A 16851-nucleotide genomic window follows, 5' to 3' on the forward strand; every position below is an offset into this window, starting at 1 on the left:
CCTGCAGAATCTAACAGATTCTTTCTTCCATATATTTCTACAGGAGTATGCAAGAACTCTTTAGGGATGCTATTGGTTCCTATTAAATTCTGTAGGGTTTTTAGTGCCATTTACAGATAGTCTACCGCCATCAGCATTATTAAATTCCATATAAATTCTCCATAAGAAAGCAGAAAATCTCAATGATTATGAGTCCAGTATCTCTGTGGATGAAAAATGTATTCACAGGAAATCTCAGAGCATTACAAATGTATTCAAAATAATTATACTGGAAGGATTTTTCTACAAGCTGTAATGTGGAAATGCATCAAACATGGGAAAATTGGACTAACTGTCCTTTGACCTAGAAGAAATGTTGAAAATTTAAGTAAGTTCTCAGCTATGTAAGGGCCTGATCCTAATCCCTCTGGAAATAATGTGAGCATTTCTACTGACTGAAAGACTTCAAAAGAGCACAGCAGCTGCACTTGCAGCACCGCGATGTACTTCTGTGCCTCATAGTCACTAGTTCTTTAGGAATCACTACGCCTCGCAGCTATCCTAAAGCTAGTAAGGGAGATCGTGAAGGCAGGCAGAGTCTAAAAAAATCTTCAGAGGAAATCAAAAATACATACAGAAAGAAGGTCAGGGCCGCTATGCCAGGCCCCCCAGGCTTAGTACCGACACCTCAGAGCGGCACCAAGTAGGTTGGCCACGGAGCAGGAGCAGGTCCCGGGGAGCAGCAACCTGGCTACGGCCAGGGGGACACTGCTCTGCTTGCACAAGGAGACCTGCAGATGCTGCAAAGGAAACTTCCCCGGGCAGGAAGCGAGACCTAGACAGCAATATACACCAGCCAGGTTTGCTGTCGTCATGTTAAAGGACAGAGGTGTTGAAGAAGCCCTGGAGTCAGCCAGCATCACCTCCATCTGCTCCCAGTGGTGGAGCTGAGGGGCGACTGAAGATGCAGCTTGTGTTTTCTTCATTTCCATCATTCGTTTTAGGTTTGGTCAGAAGTGCCTGTGAGGCATTTCTGGAGCGACTGCAAGCTGCACTTCCAGCAGGCTGGATGGGCAAACAGCAAGGCCAAGAACCCTTCCCATGCCGGGAGCACAGCCCCGTGGGGCACGGCATGGCACAGCCCCAGCACAGCCTAACCCCGGTACAGCCCGACCCCGGTACGGTCCCAGACTGGCCGCACCTGCCCGCACCCAGCACCATTCGTGGAGGGGACTGCGTGCGCTGCAGCACTCAGACACCTCACGCGGGTTGAGGGGAGCAGCCCTCCCTCCTGCCAGCACCCAAAGCCACATCCTCCCAATGCGATGCCAGGGCAGGGACGCACGGGTGACCCCCCCGTCCCCAAGGACCACGGCTCAGAGGAGCCCCAGCTCCCCCCTGTCCCCGCACTGCCACCCCGTCCGTGCTGCCCGCAGGATGCGGCCTTGCAGCCGGTGTGACGACGGCACGGACCAGGTCGCTGTCAGCCCGCAGGAGCCATCGGAAACAGGATGGCCGGCGGCGCTCGCCCCCGGGGCTGGCTGCACTTACCCGTGCCACAGCTGTCACCGCCCTGGTGGAAAGCTGCACAGGAGTTTGCAGGTCAGTCTGTAACCTACGTGCTGGCACCCAGAGCTGCTGCCTGAGCAGCAAGGAGTGGAGTGTCCGTGGAACAGATAACTGAAAACTGAATACGGAATGCGGCTTTACTTAGCATTTACACGGGAGTCACTTGCTCAGCATTGCTGACACCTCCCAGAGCCTGCCCGGAGAGGTGCCCTGCCGCGGTCACGGGGGCTGTCACCCCTCTGCCCAGCACCCTGCTGGGCCCTGGGCACGGGGAAGTCCCGCTCCCCCCGGCACGGGCTGTGCCGCCGGCCACGGCACGTCTGTGACCTGCATCAGTCACTGGTGCCAGCACACAAAACCAGACGCTGCGGTCTACAGGCTTTCTTCAGGAAAGATAAATTATATTCTAAAGGCATCCGTGACCCGCTGTTCAAGATACTTGTTTGGGCGTTTTATGGTTTTTACTGATTGATCAGCTGGGAGACTCAGATCTGGTTCTCCGAGCGATCCGAGCCGGGTTCAGAGCTGACGGGAGCTGCGGCAGCGCCCTGCGTGGCCGGGGACGTGCAGCTCTGCTCCCCAGGGCACGGCTCCAGCCTCACCCTGTGCTGCTCGGCCAAAATCAGGATGAGGCAAGCAGTGAGCCCAGTTTTTGAGTGCTGCAGAGGAATAGAAATATCACGCGTATATTGGAAAAAAAAAAAAAGCCTAAACTGCAGTTTAAAGAGTCTAACTGTTTCAGCTTGATCTCAGCATGTCACAGTGTAAGGAAAGCTGCTTCTCACACCGTTCTCGTCTTCCCCGCGAGCTGCTGGGGCCTGACTCAGCCCAGCACCACTCTTACCCATCTCTGGAAGCCGGTGGCCTTGCCCCCTCGTAAAGCTGCTGTCAGCCAGATGCGAATCCAGCCAAAAGCACCTCCTGCTTCCAGGGGACTCTGTTTCTGACAGCTCTGCAGCGATCACAAGAAGCTGCAAACCCAGCCAGTAACCTCTAAATGGAGGTGTTGGACCCACGTAACGCGGCACAGGGCCCACACATCGCGGTGCACCGCTCGCACAGCTCCTCCCAGCCCTCAGCCACAGGCCAGAAATAGAGCAAGCTAGTATTTACCATGGGAGATTAATGCCTAATGCAAAATATTTAATTAATACAGTGAAGTTTTATTTCATGGGTACTTGCGTTTGTGCTATGACAAGCACTGGAGATATACGGGTCCGCAACTAAATGCTGCCCAAGATAAAGCAATTGTTCATCTGTGCTAGTCAAGCATAACAAATAGCCAACTTGTATTTTGGCGTAGCTCCGTAATGTTTTCTGCATTAGCCCTTTGCATGAATAATTTACTGCCAAAGGTCTGCTCCATCGCCGTGACCAGATCCCAAGCCATTCGCGCTAGTTACGATATCCCAGTGACACCGCGGGTGAAAGAGTTCTCACTTCGCCCACCCGGCAAATCTTGCTGGATTTCTCTCACCCATTAAATGAAAATAAGATTAGAACAAATGCTACCTGCATTTGGGAAAGACGCACGCGTTTCCTTACAGTCATTTAGCCTTACAAAGGACGGGCTGTATGTGAAGGGAAGGAGCCTCCCGGCGTACACCATGAGGCAGAGGGGCAGGGGCAGCAGGGCCCAGCCCCGCAGCAGGGCATGGAGCACATGAGATGGAGCACGGCGTCTTTGGGATGAAGAGCGGCCCTGGGGCAGCGTTTGGCTTGTTTGAGCCTGTTCTATACAGCAGATGCTTGGTCCTCAAGAAGGGGGTGAAAAGTGCTCTAAGGAGCGCAGGCTAACGACTTGCCAAGCCTAAAAAATACTCCAGGTTTGACACACATCGAAGACAAGGTCTGAGGACTGCAGATGAGCTGCCCCGAGCCATCGCAGCCCTGCGAGAGCTGCCCCAGCCCCAGCCTGGCCCCTGGAGCGGGGTCACCCTGTGCTGCTGGGACCCGCGGGGAGCCAGAGCCATGGGGCAGGCGCTGAGCCCCGTGCCGGCCCCGCTGCCCACGTGCACGGCACAGCCCCGTGTTGCCGCGGGGAGCCTGCCATTTGGGAAGCTCCACCGAGCCCAAAACAGCCCAGCCAGGTTCTCGCGCACGCATTATGCCTTTTTATGCCTCTCTTACTGCGTATGAGGGCCATAAAATAAGCACCAAAGTAATTTACTTCTGCTTCAAGGCCTCTTTTATAGAGTCAAAATGATTTATGGGGCCTCAGTGCACATGACCGACAGGCCCTTAATATTTAACAGCCGTAAAAGAAATATTGAACAAACACTATGTATTACTGAGTCGCTTTTGGTCTACAAACATATTAAGATAACTCTGCATACATTGCAACTGGTCAAATATTAATCACTGAATAATTTAGCCTGTGAATTTACTTTGTTTAAAAAAATAATTCAGCAGATGTATTTGTCCACTCCAGTGCAAATACATATTTATGATATGGCTATTGGTCTAATATATGTTTCCTGGTATCCTCATTTCAGGACATACATAAAAAGAGCCAAATCCAGCCCTGGAAAAAGAAAGGGAGGAGGGCCCAGCACAAGTTTTATGTGCAGGGCGGCAGCATATGCTTGGCAAAATGCTGCTGCCTGCGTACAGGGAGCTCTGGAAATGAGCAGTTGCAGCCTCCTTAAATATTGATGGCTTCGCTGGAGCAGTTATGAAAGCGCTGGAGACAGCGCCGGGGCTGAGGCAAGGAACTCGGTGCGTGAAGCAGCGCACACAGGACTGCCCCGCGCTCCCGTCCTGTCCCCAGGCGCAGCCCGGCGCTCAGGGTGGCAGCGGGCGGCCCCCCTGCCCCTCACCTCCGCCCCAGCACGGGCCCAGAGCAGTGGAGCGGGACCACACCAGGGAGGAGGTGCACGCAGAAGCAGCAGCAGGCATTTCTCTCCCAGCGCCTTTCGGTCTCCAAAGCGCGCGCCTCTGCACAGGATGTGCCCCTGTGGGCACCGGGTGCTCCTGGGGTGGATAGCACGTCCCAGACTGCGGCCGAACCAGCCTTGGGATCGTCCCCAGCCTCTGCTCGGGGACAACTGCTCCGACGTGCTATCAGGCACTTCTCCTCCGGGCACCATGTAGGGCTCGAGGGTGCCTTCGGCCAGCACAGCCAGCACAAGCTTAGCGCCTGGCGAGCTCCAGCCCCAGAGTGATTTTCAGCCTGCACATTTGCACCGCACAGCTCAGAGCTCCCGGGGGCTGCAGGGAGCACAGCTCGCAGCAGGAGCCCACCACCAGCCGTTAGCCCACGCCTGGCAGCCCCCTGCCTGAAACGTTCTGACTGAGGGCGCAAGGAAAAGCCGCGTGCTGCAGGCAGCCGTTAACGCCCAGGGAAGAGCCAGCAGAGCTGAGCCGCTGTCCTGGTGATGCTCTCAGAGCCTGCGTGGCGCTAGCACAACTCGTGGCACGACTGATCTGTCACGTAGACGGGACCAAAGGGACCGGCGTCCAGCCCTGTGCTGGTGACAGGTTGTGCAAGCAGCTGAACACAGGCAACGTCCCTGTGCCTACCATTACACGTGTGTATCTCCATACCGGAAAGCACACAGTGGGAACCCCCCAGGGAAACAAAGCTCCTATGGGAGGCAAGCCCTCGGCTCAGGCTGGGCACCCTCCTCCTCCTGTCCCAGCACCACCGCCCACCCTGCAGTCAGCAGCTGCGGAGCCACGCTTGGCAGCTTCGTGAGAGGCAGAAAAGAGGATTCGGAGGCAGCCACCCCGCTGACATTGCCCAATTAACCTGAGCCTGGAGTTGAATCCGGGTCATCAGAAGCACCGTGCTAACGAGCAGGCGGGCTGCGTTACCGGCCCTCCCTCTGAAGCCCACCGCTAACGGCTTAACTGAAGGCTCCGGCACGTGAGGGCAGGGCGGGCAGGGCAGCCCTGCTGCGTGCTCTCTGCCGCTGCTATGCTCACAAATCCTGTAGTTTACCCCTCACGCGCTGGGTCTAACGCCATCAGTAATGAACCTCGGAGCAGGATGGCTGAGCGCCGCCTGCTCCCCTGGAGCAGAACTGAAGGGCCACCCGAGCAGCCCTCCAGGCGCGCACCTTGGCTACGCGCCCGCTCGAAGCCGGCTGGCACGGCCACGCTGCACCCATCTCCTGAAAATCTGTCCGAATTCTGACGCCTTGTCTATGCACTATCACGTTTTGAGGCGATCACAGCCAACAGGCAACTTCCAAACAAGTCGAAGCACTGTGATTATTGAATTGAAAGCCACCAGGCCCGGTTGTTGTGGCTGACCCGCTCTCTCGCGGTACGTGGCAGCCTGCAGCACGACGCACCAGCCTCCTGGGGCCGCCGCTCCGCGCCGTCCCCGCTGTGCCAGGCCCTGGCACTGCTGCCAGGCAGCAGCTGGGCGCTGCCTTCACCTGCACAGCTCTGCACACCACGAAGCTGAGTTCAACAAAATGAAAACCAGCAAGAACTGCCTCCCTGCGGTCCCACGGCACCAAAACGCTCGCAGGAGTGTTTATTTCATTTATTTTTATTTCTTCATTATGAATCTGCTAAGAGCATTGAGATTTTCACTCGGAGTGAGATTTTTCTCTCTCAGGTTCGCACGTTAATGATCGAACATGTTTCTAAAACCACCCCAAAGACTCTTCAGAAGACAACCGAAGTACTGCTGACATTCTGCACATCGCTGCTCTGCGGGAACAGGAGATGTCAGCCATGTTCCAACTCGACGGGTCAAAGGAGAGATCTCTCCCCAGAGCAAAAACTACCCTGCAAGTGGGTCCTAACTCTGCACTAGCACTCTGTGCTGCTTTGAAATGCAAATCGGGGACGATCTGAGCGGGGAGCATCACGAGCTGGCCACAGGCACCGGCCACCAGCACCGCACACAGCTTGGCAAGACCTGGCCCAGCCCCACGCCAAAACGCTCAGCAGGAGCTGGGCTGGGGGCTGCAGGGAGGAGCCTGAACTGCTGGGAAAGCGTGAGGGGTCCTCGAGCCCCCTCCCATCACAGCAGCGAGACTGGCAATCTTTTAGGAAAATACAAACTTAATTTTAAGCCATCTGGGAAATTCTGCTAAATGATTTATCATGCAACTGATGAAACTGCAATTTAACTTCAAAGCCCTAAACAGCATTAAAGAAAGCCTTGTGCTCAAATTAACAGTAAAATATTTGACACTGAAAATTATTGTAACAGCAAATAGCATTGTTCTCCAATTAGCCTAATGCAATAGATCACTGTATGGGCAAGCATCCCAGCAGGCGCTCATTGGGATGTGCATATTCAGGTTAGTTTATATTGCCTTTATGCAGACAGCAGAGCGCTACACGTGCGGCTGGGGGCCCAGGTGACCCAGCCCTGCCGGGCTGCATTCAGCCAGCTCTCACCTCTCCGCAGCTGTCCACAGGCAAGGATCTAAATGCAGCACCTGGCAGGCTGCAGCCTGACCACCTCCCGCATCTCACCGCTGCAGCACCGCAGGCAGCCCGAGCATTTCGCAGGAATTGAGCTTGCAGAAAGCAACCACCCTCCTGCAGAAAGTGGCCTGTGCTGCCAGCCAAGCCTGCAGCAACCCGGGGCAACTCTTGCACACAGGAGATGCAGGGGCCCGAGAGGAAGCACGTCTGCTCAGCGAGTGCATCCTAATTAGTTTACAACCGTCTCTCTCAATAACTGGTGAATAAGATCCCTATTGATCTAATTAGCAGTAAGAGAAGAAAATTCTGTGTTTTTTTTTTTCTTTTTCCTGTGGCTGTTGGCAGCTTCCTGGTTACAGACAGAGAGCCCTGCCAGCCCCACGCCGCCGTGCACAGGCAGTGGGAGAGCCGGCCTCGGGGGCTGAGCGTCAGCACCCTGGGGACCAGGCGACTTGGGGAGCGCAGGGCCTCACTCTGCCAGGGGCCCTGGAAGAGCACACGCTGGTGTGCCCGGGGAGGGCAGCTTTAAGCCAGGTTCACTGGAGTCTGCAAGCTGGCTCCTCTGGGGTCTGCCTTTTTTAATGACCTTGACCCTGATTTCAGGCTGTAACTGGGCTGAGCGCAGCCAGCAGAGGAGCCAGAAGTGTTCATGCCCACAGCCGTGTTTCTTCACAGAGCACATCCTCCGATAACACCTCGGTGCTGTGGTTCAGCCGCTAGGAGCAATGCCCCACAGAGCCCAGCAGCGGCCCCGAGGAAGGCGAGTCCCAGCCCTGCGCCCTCCGGAGCTGCCGGGCCCCCAGCGCCCCCAGTCCCTGTGCCACCGACCCACGGCCACCGGGCACGGCCAGCAGGGAGCGTGGAACAACTGCCTGCGTGTCCTGAGCGTTGTAGGGATGAAGGGAAGGAGAGCGGTGGTAGTGGGGATTTATCTTCTGAAAAGGAAAAGGTGACTTCCCAGGACTGCATAGCTCAATTAAGCATTTGCTGGAAAGCCAACACTCACTGCTCGCTCAACAGCTACCTCTCAAAGCAGAAGTAAAACTAGAAGGAGGGAATTAACTGGGAGATAAGGGGAGCATCAGATAACACAGGTGAGAACCCACCAGGCCAGCCTGGTCTTCTCAGCGCTCTCTGTCCCTCGGGGCAGGAAGGGCCCCAAGTCGGGGCTGCCCCAGTCCCTGTCCCACTGGGCGGCCACGAGGTTTGCTCTGCCGAATTAACAGCTCGGCTCTGTCTCCAGCTGCTCTTGTCGAGACAGCTGTTTCCACAAATAATTACGGAGCAGTTACCTGCTGGTTTTCTTTTCCTGGTGGCTGCCGTTACTCGAGGCACGCAGCGCACGGTGCCACGGGCACCCCGACCTGCTGCGCCCAACGCCCCGCGCCCGCCAGCGGCACTCCCGCTGCGTGCCGGGCACAACACAGCCCTGCTGCAGCTCCTGCCTGTGCACCGATAAACACCCCGGCATTTACTGAAACCACAAAAATTAGGCGCAAGTCCTTCAATTTAATCCTGTCCCCGCTGGGGTCACAGGGAGTGCTGCGTTACGTGCCTCTCTGGGAGCAGCAAGAAGCGTACTTTTTGTCACGCGTACTCTGCTGAATAACAATTTCCAGCTCCATTGAAGAGATTTTTGATTAAAGCAGACAGAGGATAGCCTAAATTAGTTAAGGTAAAACTGTTTACAGCCAAGCTATCTGGCAAGCATTTTTTATTTTAGCAAACCAGCAGCGATGGCAGGAATTCAAGATTTGCAGGTGCCCAGATAGAAGCTCAAATCCTCCTATTGCTAAACCTCCATGCAATTATGGCATACAAATTGCTATCCTTTCCTCATCACTCAGATTTAGAAAGGATTCATGTTTTTTCCATTTCGGGCAGATTTTGAAAGACACAAAAGACTGTTGTGTGTAAAACTCCCAGTGATAATCAATGACATTTGGGTCCTTGTGAATCATTATGTCCTTCAGAATCTTCACCTTTATGATTAATATGTTGTTTCTTTGGCTCTTCTCTTGATTAACAAGAATCAGAGGAACAATTATGCATCCTATCATTACTTTCTAAGGAAGCTCCACAATTACAGATTTTAATTAATATTCTTGTTCGTTTCAGAGAAACTATGGTTTTAAAACTGCTTTTTTGGCAATCAAATGGCATCCATACCACAGTTTGAGAGCTTTCCTGCTACAGCTTGGGAAGAAGTACAAATGACAAAGTCCATCATTTAAGAATTATTTTTTCCCCCACGTTAAAATTTTGAATTTAAGCCAAGACAAGCAGCAATCTACTTTTCACACCCGTGTTTGTGAAAGGCTCCCTCTTTGCAGCCTAAGGCCAGGCCCCCGTTGTGCCACCAAGCTCCCACATCTGCAAGGGGGCTTCAGCTGTGACCAGTTCCCTCCGTTCGTACGGCACGAACAGCACGGCTGCACGGCACCCCTGCGAGTCAGACACGCTCCGGAGGGAGCCCTGCGTGTGCTATGAGCGGGGGCAACGCTCCCTGAGCGCCCCGGGGGCAGCTCAGCACCTGGGCTCCGATGGGGCAGGAACCAGGGACGAGCAGAGCTCTCTCGCCCCTGCCACCCCCGTTCAGACCACGCCATTTCCTTCTTATCCTTTCTTTCCATCTCTCCTCCCGCAGCTCGTGGTTCTCCTTGCCTCACGAGGGCAGGCAGGGACACGCGGGATGGATCCCCTGGCACCCCGCCTCAGCTCCCCCAGCACCCCGAGGGCACCGGCAGTGCCGGGAAGGAGCAGTGGCACCAAGTCTGTCAAATACCATCACATGAGTCGGAAATAGGAACTTTCCCTAAAATTAGAAACAAGCTGGTGCTCTAACTTGCCTTGAGAGAGGGCCACACATTGAGGAGCAAGGCAAGAAGGGAACAAATTTATTTTTAAAATACGGGAACATTTCAGTGGGGAAATATAAAATGCTTTCAATTCTGAAATGACTTTTTTCTTTTTGCACGAGGTCTTCCTATGTGAAGGGTTATGGTCAGTCTTATCTCTGCTCAGCGTCCTTTTCCTAGTAAAAGTGACCCAGTGCCCATTGCCGAATTCCAACCTGAGGGTCCCTAATGCTTGGATTTAGGATCCAGTTTGCCCTGCTGGAAAGCAGGAGCCATGGAAGTTGCATTTCAGACACCCCAAGATTCAGAGGCTTTGTGCTAAACGAGAAGAGAGCCAAGCAGCTGAGCTGCGAGAGACTTCCCGCAGGAGCATCCCCTTACCTGCAGCCCTCGGGCGTTTTCCCCTAGCTCTACGCTTCCATCTCTGAACACAAGGCCTGCTGCAGAGGGCAGCCCCGTTCGCCCTCCGGCTCCTGCGCACCCAGCGAGCCCATCCCAGGCCCTGGGGAGCTGCTCGGCGTGACGGCCGCGTCCCCGGCAGTGGTGTGAGCACTGCGTGCTGCCACTCAGAGCCCCAGCCAAAATGCCAAGAGCAATTACTTAATTGCTTTTATCTGTGCTCTTGTGAGATCTGCAGAGCATAATTATATTCTTGCTTTAAGAAGAGCGAAGGAGAAAAAAGCTTTATTTTGATGTTTTAGTGTTTGCTTCTCAGCAATATGTGCTTAAAGGGAACTACAGTGATTTATCTTTCCAAAGCCTGCTCTCTACATCTGAAAAAAACAGGAATAGCTGCTATACATTTGCATCTCAATTTTAGCTCAAGCAACTTGACAAGGATTCAGCTAAATGAATCGGCACAGTTTGCAAAGAAAGCAGCTGAAGTAAATAAAACCTCCAGGGATGCTGATAAAAAAAGGCATTAAAATCAGGATCTGTTCTTCCATAGTGAAAGAAACCCGGTACTTGGGGCAGGATCCCACGTTCACTGAAGTCCTCCACCAGCACCTGCAGGCTTTGCACTGCACCCTGAGGCTTGGTGATCACAGCCCATGGGGCTGACGCCTGCTCGGGCTGAGCTCAAGAGACCCAAGACCTGCTCTGACTCCTCCCTGCCATGGGGAGGAGAGGAGGGGAGCACGAGGCCCTGCCCGACAGTTTGGGGTAAATGGTTCAAAGAACAGGAAAAGCCGAGGGAATCCCACAACCAGCACCAGTGCAGCCAAGCTTGCGCAGAGCCCCAAGGTTTTATTTCAAGATGTTCTCTTTCAAAGTTTCACATGAGAGTGAGAAAAATGCCCTCATTTGCAATTCATGCAAGTAAAAAATATTGTCCATCTGCAATTTTTATGGGAAAGCTATGAGCACTGATCTTCGAGAGCTGAAAAATATTGGACCACTTCTGCATAACAATTAACATTTATGTTTTTCAGGAGGGCTGTTCCCTTTACTGCCTCCTCACCCCGGGCCAGGTTCCCTCCTGGTCTGAACTGCCACAGCTCTGCTGCTACTGCAAATCGCCCAAACCAGGGCTTTCACCCTTTGTTTTAACCCTGCCATTGCGTGATGCTCCGGACTGCTCAGAGGGAGACTTTTCTAAGGCACCAAGGACTTGGCTCACTCTAATCCCTGCCTTCAAGGGAAGCAGCGCAAGTTAATGCAGCATGCTTTCAAAAACCCTTCCCGGAGCCTGTATTATCTTGTGGTGCAGCCTGGCAGAGAGGCTAAAGGCAGAGGCTGGGCTGATCCAGCTGCCGCTCTGGGAGCTGCAGACCAGTTTAATTAGTAAGCCTGAACGGAGACAGGAGGCTTTCATCTTTTGATGCAGCAGAGGACACAGAAGAGACACGATTTAAGAGGTGCCCACAGCCTCCGGCTGCCTTTCGCTGGGTACCGCTCCCCTTTGTTATGCCGTTCCTTTTGCTCCACTGAATTCAGTCACTTGCAATGGTTTGCTTATTTTAGTTGAAAGAGTGGGAGGAAAAACTACTCTGCGTACACATCTGTGGTTCAGTTACATCAGAGCGAGCAGCAGCTCCCAGCTTCCCAGCGCTTTAATCAAGGCAGCCCGAAATTGCCGTCTCGGGACCGACGTGGCCAGCAATGCTGTAAGTTACAGCCAGGGCAGCTTGAGGCTCGGTGGGAAGAGTCGTCACCACAGATTTTATTCCAGGGCAGAACGAAAATGGGCATCATTTTTAGGTCCCCACTTGCCATCCTCGTATCTAGGTCACGTACAGTATTACTCCAGCACAGACCGCCTATAAAACCCGCTACCACAGCACTCGCCGTCCCAGCTACTATTTACAGGTTCAGACACCCATTGTCATTTTCCAAAGTACAGACACTTACATATGAACTCAGGTGTTGCCCTCGTGGGAGCACAGTCTGAGCGTGCTTTACAGGGCTGTCGTCATCACAGCACTTTGAGGTGCCCACAAGGAAAAGAGCACGCTGCGGGCACTCCACTACCGCGCGGTGCTTCCCGGCCGCAGGGAGCGTTGTGTGTGCCCGAACGCCGCCCGGGCTCGTGGCACTACTGGCCCACAAGCCCCAGCAGCGTACAGGCGGGTGTCCGCAGGGCAATTGCAGCGTAATTTCTCCTGCAGACCATCGCAGATGTACTTAAAACTTTCGATGCAAACCTGCTCAGAACAGCTTATTTTTCACAGAATCATTTAGGTCAGAAAAGGCCTCTGAGATCATCCAGTCCAGCCTTTAACCTAGTACGAATGTCCACCGCTAAACCATGCTGCTAAGTTCTAAATCTACACGTTTCTTGAAAACGTCCAGGGATGGTGACCCAACCGCTTCCTGGGCAGCCTGTTCCAACGCAGCACAACGCTTTCAGTAAGAAATTGCTCCTAATACCTAACCTAAACTTCCCCTGGTGCAACTTGAGGCCATTTCCCCTCGTCTCATCACTTGGATTATCACAACTTTTATATTGCCACACAACAAAATCTAGACCACGTTCAGGGAAGGTGCTTGAGGATGCTCACAACGTGAAGAGCTAATCCGGGCCACGTAGGGGCTGCACCTCAGCATCACCCCAAGTTCCCTTTCCTGCAGTACCAGGTGAGAGGTGACCCCAGTTTGCAGCAGGCTGGGAATACAGTTCAGTCCTAAGAACTTCAAACTTTCCTCGTGTCCCCCCAGCACAGACTGAAACAAACAGCCAGGAGAATGGCCCCAGGCCAAACCGCCCACCGTCATCATCCTCTCAGTCGCAACAAAAACCTTAGCGCTGGTTGCAAACAGCACGGATCTGATCTTATTGCACCGCGGGGTATATTACACCTGTCAGAAAGAATCTAAGAAAAATTTTGCCCTTTTCTGAACAGAAAGATAAAGCAATCCAAGCATTTAGTTTTAAAAATAAAAGCTTCATACAAAAATCTGGTTTTCCCCAGAACCATCTCAGAACAGATGTTTCTCCAGAGCAAGAATGGGAAGTGACACAAGAAGCTATGAATTGCTCTTTTCGGAGCGCACCTGTATGGTCATTTTTATCTCAGGCATAAGGAAGGAAAGGCCTTAGACACACTGGATTTTCTGTGAAATATCTCAGGAGTACATTGAGCTAGAAATGAATACACAAGCTTCCCTCTAGCAACAGATTGCTTTCTAATTCACAGAACGCAAATGCAGATGCTGTTCTTGGCTCTCGACCAAATTATTGCACAACACATTTGTTTCTACAGTAGCAGCATTTAATACAATAACAATAAAATGGAAAATAATACCCAACATCCACCTGTATGTGTCTAGTTTTGTCATTTCTGCCTATGACGCTCCCAAGATCCCAAACTCAAGGGAAAAGCCAGCCCTGCAGAGATCTCAGGCTGCCCAACCTAGCAAAGGGCAAACAATTTAACAAGCACTGCTGCAGTGTGCACGCCTCCCAGCACCGCAGGAGGCCATCCTTGGGAGTCATTTTGCCTAAGGAGTTACCTAGAATAAAGGCCGCCTGCCTCCCACATCTCTTTCCTGTACCAGCATTCAGAAAAACAGACCCCACCAACACGGGGAGCGAGTGCTGGACGTACAGCACGAAGGCACGATAGGTCGATGGGATTTCGGTACGGCAGCTTGGCAGCAGGGCGTTCGCAGCCCTTTGCTCTGCTGCAAGCCACGAGCCCAGGGGCAGTGGCAGGGAGCCCTCCATACGTTTGCTAAGAACCAGGAGTGTCTAAAAATAAAAATAACCAAATAAAAAAATTTAGAAGGAGGAAAGACTAATAAAAAGCACGTTTCCTTTTCCAGAACAACTCTGACAGTTTTCTGAGGCTAAAACCCACTTGGAAACAAGAAATAGTAAGTGAGGGTCAGCGTCTCGCCTTTCAATAACAAGCAAGGGGAGTTGCTTTCACTTTCCACAGCACTTCCTACTTCTGTCCCTGCCCATTTCCTGAAAGTTTATATACAACATGCAACGCACGGGACATCCTCGCAACCGCACTGGCAGAAACACCACGGGTCTTTCAATTTGCACCAGATAACATTTCCTTTATGCACATTTTATCACATATGATTTAAAAATAAAGTCCATTTGGTGCTTGTGTTCCAAATCAACCCAGTATCTTGAATCTTTGAGGTCCATCCCACGAGCACTCCCGAAGCTGAACCCGGAGCCTTCCAGGTGAAGCACGGCGCTGCCTCCCTGGCCCGCAGGCAGCCGGCCGCGGCTCAGCACCGTCGCAGCTCTTCTTGCAGCCGCGCCTTCCACAACGCACCTTTGGCTAAATACAAAGGTCACGTCCACATTTGTGTCCGCTTTCCTAGATTTATATACACGCAATAACCGGCTTTACCTAGAAAGACTGTTGTGCAGACTAGTAAGCAAACATTTGATGGGTACTGTCTGAACCCTACAAATAATTACCAATAAATATATCAGCTCAAAAAGAAATTAAGTCCCATCTAACCAGTCTCTCGGAAGAGATGAATCGGCTTATTTCTGCTGAAGTCAATGAAGATACACTAATTTACACAGCTGCTAATGGCATTCAGATTTCTGAATAGCAATAAATAGTCTATTCTTTCCTTTATTTAAACAAAAATGCATTACTTGTTGAAATAGAAAAAGACCTTGCTGCATTAGCTACTGAGTTTTTTGCCTACATGAGAGGCTGCCTTACTTCTAAGCCAATCAGCCAGAACTGTTTTCTGAATTCTTCGCCTTACATAATACCAGCTCCACTTGATACAGCCTTAGCGAAATCAATATCAAAAAGGCAAAACGCCTCCTATTTTGGTCTCTGATCAATTCCCCTTTGTTCTCAAGCTCCCTCTCACACCTTGTTGTTCAGATCCTACCACAACCCTCTGGCACTCGCTCCGTCCTCGCAGGACCATGTTCCAGCAGGACGAAGGCAGCGCCGCGCTGCCGGCGCTCGGCCCCGTCCCGCGGGGCCGTCCTGCTTCACCGGGACCAGGCTACGATCTGCTTTTGCCAAGCATCCCCTTCCCCGGCGCATTCGCACACCCTGAGCCAGCCTCAGCAAAATCAGCCTCTGCTCCGAGGACGGCATCGCCTCGGCGAGCGTGGCAAGGGAGGCAGCTGGTGAACTGCGAGGAAGGAGTCCGACGGGGACCATTGCACGTTATTAATTAAATCTCACGAAACCTCCCACATTTTATGGCCCTGTGAGGTCTACCACAGAAGATTTCACATCTATTTTATTAGCTTGAATTACAAACACTGACAACGTGATTTAGGAGGGCAAATGCTAAATGCTCCGCCGCTCGTGATAAACTAGCGCATATCCCAACAGAAGACATTAACTAAAAACAAAAACCAGCATAGCGCAGGCGGACACGCTTGCTGCTGTGTCAAACAGCCCTGGCTTGCCCTTCCTTGCGGCTGCATTTTGTGTTTTTAGCTCTCCTGACCGCTCGGTCCCGGCCCGGTCACAAGCGCTGGATGCAGCAGCACCGGCGGTGCCGACCATCGGCACCCGCTGGGCCCCGCGGGGCACAGCCAGCCCAGGGCTGCGCCGAGCTCTGCGCCTCTTCCCTCACTGCTTCCTGAGGACCGATCTCCTCCCCATATTCAAGTTTTACAGAAATGGGAACATACTATACCACATGATTATTCAATTACAGGTAGTTAATGAAAACTGAAATTAATACAAATCTCAAGGTAGCATGCGCAAATACAACAAGGAACATTTCTGCATAGAAGAAATAAGACAGCGTATACTCTGAGTAAAACGTTTAATGTCTGCTTAACTAAATTTATCCAGATTAATTAATCCCTTCCCAATTATTAACAGCTTTTTCTTTTGTTTCCTATTTCTGGTGCTACATATTCAGTAATTATACATACATTTTGGTAATTGTTTTCTGTCTTATACATCGTATTTTTAGTCTTTCTAAACTTGTGAAATTCAGGAGAGAGAATTTAAGTGCATTTGCATCTTTCAGAAGCTGAGATACTGATCTTGGTTTAAACGACAGAGTGCAAGTATGCTGTAAGTTCAGGGAGAGACCAAAGCAGCTTCCTGAGCAGGTCCGTGCTCTCCTGGGCAGTCACGGTTTAAGAAGAAACTAACCGTAAATAGTGACACTGCCTTTTTTTTTTATTTTTTTAACCCAAACTTAGAGAAATTCAGAAGTTTAGCTATGAGAATTAAATGTGGAAAGTAAACGGGATTGTGCAATTTTCCTCTGCTCCATTTTTGACAGTCAAAGAAGCCATCAGAAAATTTTTGGCAAGGTCTTCTCACCGATTGCTGTGATGACGTTTGTGAGGACACGTTTCATTCTCTCGTACCAGGGACCCACTTCTGCAGACCACCGAGGCTGTGCTGCAGTGAAAGCACAAGCTGCGAGGCCCCAGCGGGTGCCCACGGCTCCCGGGGCGAGGCGGGGAAGCCGAGCACCCCCGGGCACAGCGTCAGGACGGAGGCGGCAGCATCCCCGGCCCCGCCACGCTCCTCCCGCGCCTGGCCCCAGCACCCCTGGATGGGTCGCTGCCGTCCTTTTTAAAACAGCGTAATAGACTGGCTTTTTATTTCAGAGCGAGCAAGATCAGAGTGGGTCTAGT

The 16851-nt window shown here is 52.2% G+C and overlaps 1 protein-coding gene across 2 annotated transcripts in view; it reads right to left on the reverse strand.

Moving 5' to 3' along the window:
- Positions 1 to 16851, reverse strand: part of KCTD16 (potassium channel tetramerization domain containing 16) — a 60709-nt gene that overhangs the window by 13095 nt on the left and 30763 nt on the right. The gene's annotated exons all lie outside the window — the stretch shown is intronic.

The sequence above is a fragment of the Anser anser genome (assembly GCF_964211835.1).
Source record: "Anser anser genome assembly, chromosome: 14".
In the NCBI taxonomy this organism is placed as follows: Eukaryota; Metazoa; Chordata; class Aves; order Anseriformes; family Anatidae; genus Anser; species Anser anser.